The sequence below is a fragment of the Cynoglossus semilaevis genome, chromosome 8, assembly GCF_000523025.1.
Source record: "Cynoglossus semilaevis isolate Cse_v1.0 chromosome 8, Cse_v1.0, whole genome shotgun sequence".
Classification (NCBI taxonomy): domain Eukaryota; kingdom Metazoa; phylum Chordata; class Actinopteri; order Pleuronectiformes; family Cynoglossidae; genus Cynoglossus; species Cynoglossus semilaevis.
Window position 1 is genome coordinate 22,172,138 of NC_024314.1, and position 9,425 is coordinate 22,181,562.

The 9,425-nt window shown below is 40.4% G+C and overlaps 2 protein-coding genes and 1 non-coding gene across 4 annotated transcripts in view; 1 reads left to right on the plus strand and 2 right to left on the minus strand.

Annotated features, from left to right (window-relative positions):
* Positions 1-9,425, minus strand: part of wnt5b (wingless-type MMTV integration site family, member 5b) — a 45,169-nt gene that overhangs the window by 25,506 nt on the left and 10,238 nt on the right. The window lies entirely within an intron of this gene.
* trnal-caa (transfer RNA leucine (anticodon CAA)) lies at positions 4,759-4,868 on the minus strand. The gene is made up of 2 exons: positions 4,831-4,868; positions 4,759-4,804 (listed from the first exon to the last, which is right to left on the minus strand). It is a non-coding gene; the product is annotated as a tRNA-Leu (tRNA).
* Positions 8,984-9,425, plus strand: part of fbxl14b (F-box and leucine-rich repeat protein 14b) — a 3,792-nt gene continuing 3,350 nt past the window's right edge. The window contains exon 1 of one of the 2 annotated variants that reach the window (XM_025057571.1): positions 8,984-9,130. The gene's annotated coding sequence lies outside the window, so the exon portion shown is untranslated. The remainder of the gene's footprint in view (positions 9,131-9,425) is intronic. The other variant, XM_008315690.3, reaches the window with a different exon arrangement.

The window sequence follows — 9,425 nt, forward strand, 5'->3', positions numbered from 1 at the left end:
GTCGTAATGTTTAATTCACACACAAACAATGTTTTTCCTCACAGATGAATTATTCACACACTGGTTAGAGTTATCAGCATGAACTTCTTCAACATCTCTTATGCTCTGCCTGTTTGTCATCTTTTTTTGACACACACACACACATACACACACATACTGAGAGCTATAAGGGATGAAGGTTCAAGGGTGAACTTTATTGATCCCACACTGGGGGAATTGTTGGGGAAATAAAGCCATTATAAGCAGAGCATGCAAAGCAGTCAGTTATTTATAGCTGTTGTGGATGATTTATTTTCTCAAACAAATATGATGTGGACAGAAATGGAAGGAAATGTTGTGTAGATGCAGCTTCAGGTCAGATATGTCAGAGAGGGACAAACCTGACGTCAGTCAAAGAGGATGGATCACCATGATGGGACTGGTAGAAAAGTAATTAAAAACATTTTCTCTCTGGTGGGAGTGAATGTGACAAATAAAAATAACTATTGGCAGAATGTTTAGTCACTGATGAGTCATCTCTGTGTCGATGCTCTTTTCTAAAAAGGCTGCCATTTATGGGAACTGAAACATTGGCAAGGATGACACTTGGTTTTCAAATTCAATAAAATTTGTACATACTGGTCATTGGTAATTTTTAAATATTTTATTCTCATCCTGAACAAACTTTTATGTCTAAAAATAAATATCTGATATAAAGTTTATATCAGACAGACCTTCAAAATGGTAATAAAAAACTAGTAAATATAAGAAGGGAGTGTGTATTTGATAAGAGCCGATATGATGCTTTCTGCCCCCTGTGGCCAGTGGCGGTACTGGAACTACAATCAATGTTTCGAGGTTTTACTTTAGTTTTCCTCGAGCTTGGGCTAAACTCTGAGGACATCTGCTGGTCACACTTCAACTGAAAACAAATCCAGTGTCTCTGTTCTCAGAGACTGTGTTCGCGACAGAAGTAACTACGTTATAACCAAACAGGAATCTGGCAACGGATTTCTTCAATGTTTACCAATGCAATAGATGTCACACACACCTAGGAAAAATATCCAAACTATAGCACCAATAACACATTTACTGTGTCTCGCCCCCCTCTGCAATAGCTCTGCGCCGCTTACAGGGCCTCGCCTCCCACTTTGAGAACCACTGGCCTAGGAGATAACTCAATTATTTTCCTTTCAGGACCTGAGATGACCTCACATTTTTCTTTGTGAAATAAAAAGAAATCTTCTCTCCAACTCTGGTAATTAAAAATCAAAATCCTACCTCTCTCTCTCTCTCTCTCTCTCTCTCACAGACACACACACAGAGACACACACATTCTGACAGACACACACCAATACCCAGCCTATTCATACAGCCAGATGACAGAGTGCATTGAGGAAATGCCAAAATGCTGACTGAGGGAGGGAGAGCATGAGGCTGAAAAATCTCCTATGTCAGACTGCAGAGCTGGCAAAAAGGGAAGCATTGTGTAGAACGGACACACACAAAAAACACACACACACACACCTAGGCAGTCTGTGAGGCGCAGGGTACCGATGCACAAACACACACACACACACACACATGCACATATGAAAACCAGTGAGGCGCTGTGGCGAGACGGGAGCACAGACGGGCTGTCAGGGAAGAGGAAGAGAAAGTGTAGAAAAGGAGGAAAAAGAGGAGGAGAAATAAAGGAACCCAGGTAGAGATAAATGAGAGACATAAAAGAGAGACAGACAAAACAGGATGCTTGCATCTCCTGGCAATGACCCTCTGTTGTCTCCTTCTGTGTGCACCTGCTCTCCTCCTTCCTTCTTCCTCCTTAATCCCGTCTCGTACCAAACCTTCTAAACATTTCTCTCACTTGCCAGTCCCTGACAACGACCGACTCCTCGCTGTTTGCTGACGATGTGTTCAATGTTGCACGTTAGAGACGTTTCTTTACATTACTGTTAAATGATTCATGCCACGGTGTCTTAGTCTCTGTCCCCCAGAAGGACAGTTTAGTCCTGATGATGTCAGTGAGAAAATAAAATCAGGTCTCCACAATATTAAAGCACACACACACACACACACACGGACACACACACACACACAATAACACTGCAGAGGTGAAACCCCAGTGAAGCAAAGGAACACCTGAAGGGACATAAAAGATTCATCACTTGCAGTATAGTGGATGTATCCAGAGGACACACACACACCAGACGCACACACACACACACACTCGATGGCGTCCATCCAATCCTGTACAAACATTCGGTTTTCTCTCAGTCCTAATTCTTACAGACATTTTTTGTCTCGTATGTTTTTGTGTCCTGTTCCTTTCTTTTCTTTTTTCTTTTTACTATTTCGTCTGCTTCTAAAAAAAATTAGGGATATCCGATATTAACTTTTTGCCGATATCCGATATTTTCCAAACATTTCATTTCTGATTCCGATATCAACCAATACCGATATAGGCCTGGTAATATTTATGTATTTATCTGTGCAAAGTATGAGATTAATTAAATGAGCTGCAATGCTGCCATCTAGTGACTCTGGCTTTAATATACAGCCGTTTATGCCTAAAATTATTTTTAAGGCATAGATCATTTGGCCAAATCCAAGCATTGCGTTATCGGTTTTCATTATCGGATTTATGCCTAAAATTATTTGGAAAATTAATTTTTGGAAATTATATGGAAGGTACCAACTGCCCTAATCAGGATTTGAACTTCCACACCAATGACAGAGTAATTCTTATAGATATTACATAATACGATAATATCGGTTGGCTGATTTGATCGGACATCTCTACTACTCGGTCTATCCATCCATCCATCCATCCATCCAATTTCATCCGGTTATCCATTACCGGGTCGCAGGGGCAGCAGTCTCCACCCAAATCACATTGCACCGTACCAACCCCCTTAAACCTTCCTGCAGTTGGTGAGTCCACTGGAAGGTACCAACCACCCTAATCAGGATTCGAACTTGCCCAGGAGGTTCCACACCAATGACAGAGACACTGCCTCTGGGCCAAAGCGCCACCTACTGAGTCTACTGTTTATTTTATCTTTCATCACGGAACTTCCATATCGCTTCCATATGTATAACAGGAGAAAAGAAAGACGCAGACAGAGGGCAGTGTCTGTGCTGACGAGGCAGACTCCGGTGTTTGACGATTCCTCTGCTCTGCTTCACTGTTAGACAGACCTAAAGAAACCACACAGTCATGGTGTTATCCATTCAGGGCAGTATTGCTGTCAGAGCAATTATCCAGTAAGAGCCCTCCCCTGAATCATCAAACTCAGGCGCATCAAGTCACACAAACATGCAACAGGGCAGGCACAAACACACACACACATACACACACACATATACACACATACACGCATATACACACAAATATACACACACACTTGAGTTACATGAGGAGCTGAGTCTTAGCAGAGGTTCTAGAACAATTTGTGAGATCCTGTATGGACACACGCACACACACACACACGCACACACACACACACACACACACACCCTCCTTCCGAATCTGACTCTTGCATCATTTTAACATTTCATCCTCTCCTTCCTTCTCTCCTTTTTTTGCCTTTTAGCCTTTTTTCTGTAACCTCCATTTTAATATTCAGAAACAGCATGTGGCTCTCTCTCTCTCTCTGTCCCTCTCCCTCTCTCTCTCTTTTACCTCCACTGATGCATCCTCTAAAAATACTCTTCTTCCCTTTTCCTCTGACCCCAGCCCTCATCTATCCATCCCTCACTTTCCCCACTTTGGCTCAGTGTGAGAGCTTGGGCCCAGCGGGTTTTCTGAGAGAGGTATGACACACACACACACACACACACACACAGACACACACACAAATGAACACACTGGCTGAGTATGAGGCAGACAGAGAGAGAGAGCGAAAACAGAAAAATGCACGCTGAGCAAGTAAGTACACACACCACACACAGAGACAGACAGACTGACTGACACACACACACACACACACACACACACTAGGTCATGCTGTGAGAGACTGGGCTACTGGCTACTGAGTGAAGATAGAGCTGCCTCGCTCATCCGTTTTTCTTCATTTCATTTTTTCCACCTTTTACTTGTCTCTAATCATCTTAAGATTCAGCTGAGTGACTTGTGACACACACACACACACACACACACACGTACAGAACGGCTTGGTTTACAACCTCTGACAAAACCCTGTAGTCTGGCTGGCAGACGCACAGACAGGGTTTTATTTTTTCCATTTTGAATCCACCAGAGACACATTTGTGGAGACAACTGCTGCATGGCACAGGTCTCAGCAGACGCTCCGGTTAAACATTGACATTTGGGTGACACAATTCACTTGGTTTATGACCGACTAATCTGGTTCATGCTGGGAGATATGTCCAGGTCTTTACACGTAGACGACAATATATAGACGTGTTTTTAAGCGATCAGGAAATCATTTTTTTCTGTGTAGTACCACTGCTGACCAGCAGAGGTTCAAATACATTGCAGCTGTCTGTCACTTCTACTTCTAATTTTAACTTAAAGAGGCTGACTTTAAAGGTTTGCCCATATATTGTACGACAATACAATACAATGATGCCATGGCCACCAGGGCGGCGCTATGTAGCCTACCAAGAGTGGGGAGAATCCCACAAGGCTGTGCTATAAACAAAACTGCCCTTAAGGCAAATTCTAATTGCAACAGTGATAACATAAATTATATTTTCTTTAACTTGTACAGCAATAATTCTTTCTTTCAATCACAGAAAAAAAAAAAAAAGGTTTGTCAGGAGTGGGATTTGAACCCACGCCTCCATGAGGAGACCAGAAATCCCATTGCACTGGAAGGCTTTAACCTTGAGTCTGGCGCCTTAGACCACTCGGCCATCCTGACACACGTGGTACTTCCAATCACATGAAATGGGTAGGCAATACAAAGTGGCCTACATGTCAGTGGTGACCCTCTGATAAATCATTATCTCTTCACATCCATTACCAACTCTTAATCTTCCTAAATGGCAAAAACGTAATTAACTTTTAAAAAGTTTCAGTGATCATCATCCTGGCTCCTGTTGCACACAAAGCTTATAAAAAATGTCCATCCAGGCTCCTGTTGCACACAAAGCTTATAAAAACATTTAAAGTTTGATTAAAACAGCTTAGCAAATCTTTTAGTAACAATCCATTTCATGTGCCATTAGTTTCGTTTAGCTACATGCTAGCATGCTAAAAATAAGAAAACAAGAGATTAGCTAAAACTGTGTTGAAAACTACCCAAACCGACCCTGAAAAACAGGATCCTAATAAATGAAGTTTATTTCCCACCCAGGTGGTGACCACCGCGTACGGAGGCGGATGACGTCACTCACGTCACGCCAAACCCAGCAGACACGGAAAGTTTGTCAAGCCCTTTAATCTCTGCCTGAGGTTGTTTGAAACTCAAGGTGTTTGCAGTGTCATTATAAAGCTTGGTATTCATGTCAGGATCCCTGTTTTGAAAATGCATGACACGGTCTGTGCTTGGGTACCAAGGACGTAGGTGTCGGCAGCCACAAGGGACAGTAAAGTTAACTGCTTTGTTTGTGCCCTTGATGAGGAAACACAGAAGTCACAGCAGGCAGTTGGGGTTTTTTTTTTCTGGACAATTCTGGAAATCTTGTTAAGTTTTATAATGCTCAAATCAACATTTACACCGAAGATCTGCGTCTGATTTGACGCTCCGACTTTCTCCTAATTTGACCCATATGAAAAGCAGTTTTATGAAGCGCCGACATGAAAGTCCTGCTGTGAAAAGTATATACGTGCTAATTAAACTAAGTAAAATGGAACATGTGAAAGCTTCACAGGAGCCACACTTCAATGATTTCTTTTAAAAGTATCTTACACCGACCTTACATCACACATGCTACATTAATTATAAACATCTTAAGCGGTAGAGTAGCTGGGTAGGAAATTACCTTTTTAACAAGAACTTTTTTAATGCCAAAGTTAAAAAGTCATTTTGGGTCACTATTGAGTTACATTTAAAGTTTTTCACTACCTGTAGCTGACTTTTTGCTAATTTGCTATGTTTCAGCCAGCTTAAATATTAGCCTTATTTCTGGGCTAATCGTTCAGTCAATCGTTAGTTTGTATGTATCAGTATTTTTTTACAAATAAGTAAAGAGTAAATAAGAAGTAACAAAATACTAAACTACTGTCTTTTGTATGGGATTTTGAGTTTATGGGATTCAGCCCCTGCTGGGCAGCAGTGGTATCGCAGCTGCACAGCAGGAGGTGTAACAGACCAATCCTGTGTAGACTTAGTTTTAATAAACATGTTAGTGCTACAGAGGCCTTGATGGACATTTGGTCATTTTGGGCTAATGTTTTGTCACTTTCAGCTATTTCCGGGAAGATTTTTTAGATTTTCTTTTTTGTTACCGTGTCTAATTGTAAAAGCGGTTTGGTTATATTTTTTAAACATTTCAATAATCAATGAAAACCATACTGCTTTACTACTTACATTGGTGGGATCTGGATGGGCATCTAGCTGTTTTCTGTCCAATTCAAAGATATTTTGATGCATTATTTTACTACTACTACAGTATCTGATTTATATGCTGTCAGACATTTTAAGAGCATGGCTCGGCGTCGTCTAATTCTCCAGAACAGTTTAGTCTTTGCGTTTTAAATGCATCACTGCAAGGTTTTATGTGGCCCGGACAAACAGACGAGAGGCCGGTGTCCGGGTCTCAAGTGTTTTCCTGTCTGGGCTTAGACGTTGCAAAAACACGTCACGTTGTGTCGCTGACGTGAACATGAAAAGTCACCATGACAATTTCCAGGGCACTGGCTCATCGTCCCCGCTTATTTCTGGCTCAGCACATGCTGATTTGGGCAGAAATAAGATCCACACAATTTTTCCATTACAAAGTGAACCCATGTTTATTGCACATATCTGTGCTTCAGTCAGATCCTTTCCTGCATCACTCGAGTGATTATGGAAAGATTTAGTGAGTTGTGGTCATGACTGTGTCCCCTCCAGCTAGAGAGTGCTATTTTTATATATGTTTATGGGACACATACGCCATGGTTGGGTGGAAAACCTGCAGGGCTGCTCGTGATTACATAAGAACACCTATTTGTTCTTTTCAAATATAAATATTAGACTGGGTGTGATGTATAAATAGAACCTGCCTTCACTAGTGTCGTGCATTGGCATCGTCCCTTTACTTCAGACTCACTCAGAATGACGTTGGCATTTTTATAACCTGGCAGAGACGATAAAGAACTCCTGTGTTCTACTAAAAAAAAAAAAAAAAAGAATGTCAAATTCGGAAAATGTTCATTTGATGTGACTAACTACGCTGAGCTCCCTCTGGTTAAACTCTAAAATGCAATACTGCACGGAGCCAAGCTGGTGAATCCTGCCTCCCTATTTCTTACAGTTTAGCCGTGCGAGGAAGCGATATAGGAACAATTACAGAAACCATTCAGATCCTTCGCAGGGAAGAGACTTGCTGTCAGTTGTGCACGACTGGTTCTTTTCCATGTAAAAACCCCTGTTTCTTTTCTTTTTTTTGCTGTAGCTCCTCTGCCTCTCTGTTATCTCCACCTGATCACTATTTTCCCTGTTTCTCATCAACTCTCCCTCTCTCTCTCCCCCAAACACTCTTCCACACTCCACTGGCTTCAGCAAACGGCTCCCCTGTCATATTATCACACACGTGTGCGCGCGCACACACACAAGCGTGCGCGTGCACACACACACACACACACACACAGAGAAGGGAAGGGAAGAAGCATATAAAAGATATACTGTTTTCATGTAAAGGCCACACGTGTGAAGACACACATTCTCGTGTCCATGTCACAGTCACACACACTTAGACATGACAAACACGTGCATACAAACACGCACGAACCCAGGTTACCAAGAGGGGGCGCGAGGGGGGGGTGGGGGGAACAGAACAGAACTACTATTTTCCTTGCACCTTCTCTGCTGTTACACACAGGAAGCAGTAAAAATTATTCTTATAAATACAGATTTTTTTTTTAACGTGACACTCAGCCACCTGACATCAACAAGATAGCACATTTTCCCAATTGCTGTTACACACTTAGAGGAAGCAGTAAAAATTATTCTTTTTTTTAACGTGACACTCAGCCACATAACATCAACAAGATAGCACATTTTCCCAACCAATTAACCTGAAATAATTACATAAAAATGATTTTGTTCTAGCATATGATAAACTATAAATTAACGGTTTTGCCACAAAATATAGGCCAATATATTTTATACATTACATGAGTAGAGATTGAGATTATTATACTTTTTTGGTCATTTCTGGCTGTGTGCTACAGACCAGTCCATACATGAACGACTGCTCCGGAAGAGTGACTACATTCAGCGACTATAATTCAGCAATTATAATAATATGGATATAAGAAAAAGACATTGACACCCACTCCTCTATTTCTGAGCCTCCGTAACATTTTGTGTGTTTTATGTAAATTGTCATAGTACTTTCATTGTCATGTCATTTTATTATCATATTAAATTGTTATGAATATGTCAAAATCTGCATTTTCCTTTAAATAAGTCTATTACACTGCATGTACTTCATTTGGGAAACTCATATTTATTTTTTATTTTTCCAGGTTTTAATTAAAGAATGAAATATATTCTATTTATTATATTTTACTTCATCATATACTTCATATTTTTTAATCAAAACCACATGTATTATTAATACGTCGAGACTGGCGTGTCAGACGCACTTCATCCCTTCCAGGATAACAAACAATTGTTTTCATTGTTTTATGAATTTTGTCATTTAAATCTGTTGTCAAATGACTGGATCTCTTAAATGCTGCCGTGCATCACTTTTAAAAATAAAAGTCGTTTGTTGATTTAAGACATGGAACACCAAGAAGACTATCTGCTCCTCATAGTTCTCTGTATTTTCAGTGACGTGGTGTTCAGATCCTGTGTCACCCATTAACAGGAAGTGATTCTTGTATGTAAAGCCCAAGGGAGGCGAGGAGGAAGTACAACGGCAACATTGTGCTGGTACTATAAGATCAAAAAGCAAATTTAGAGAACTGCTAATGACCAAATATGTGTCCAACAGTTTCAAGTTTCAAGATGAATCAAGTTAGCGTGAGAGTGTAAGACTTCATTTCCTTAATCTTCAGTTAACTACGGTTAAAAACTACCGATGTGACACAATATGTCGTAAGTTGTAACAATAAGTTTTATAGCCCATAAGTTTTATAGCTACTGTTTAAATAAGGGCATCTTACTTACTTTTTTCCCCATTTCTGATTAAAACAATTATGAAAATCGGGTATAATAAACACTTTTTAAAGTATTTATTAAAAAACCCTTTTAACATCTGTTAATCGTATGTTTTAAAAAGTTCAGTTTAAAGTCACTGAAAAAAAATCACTTAGTGTAAAGTTA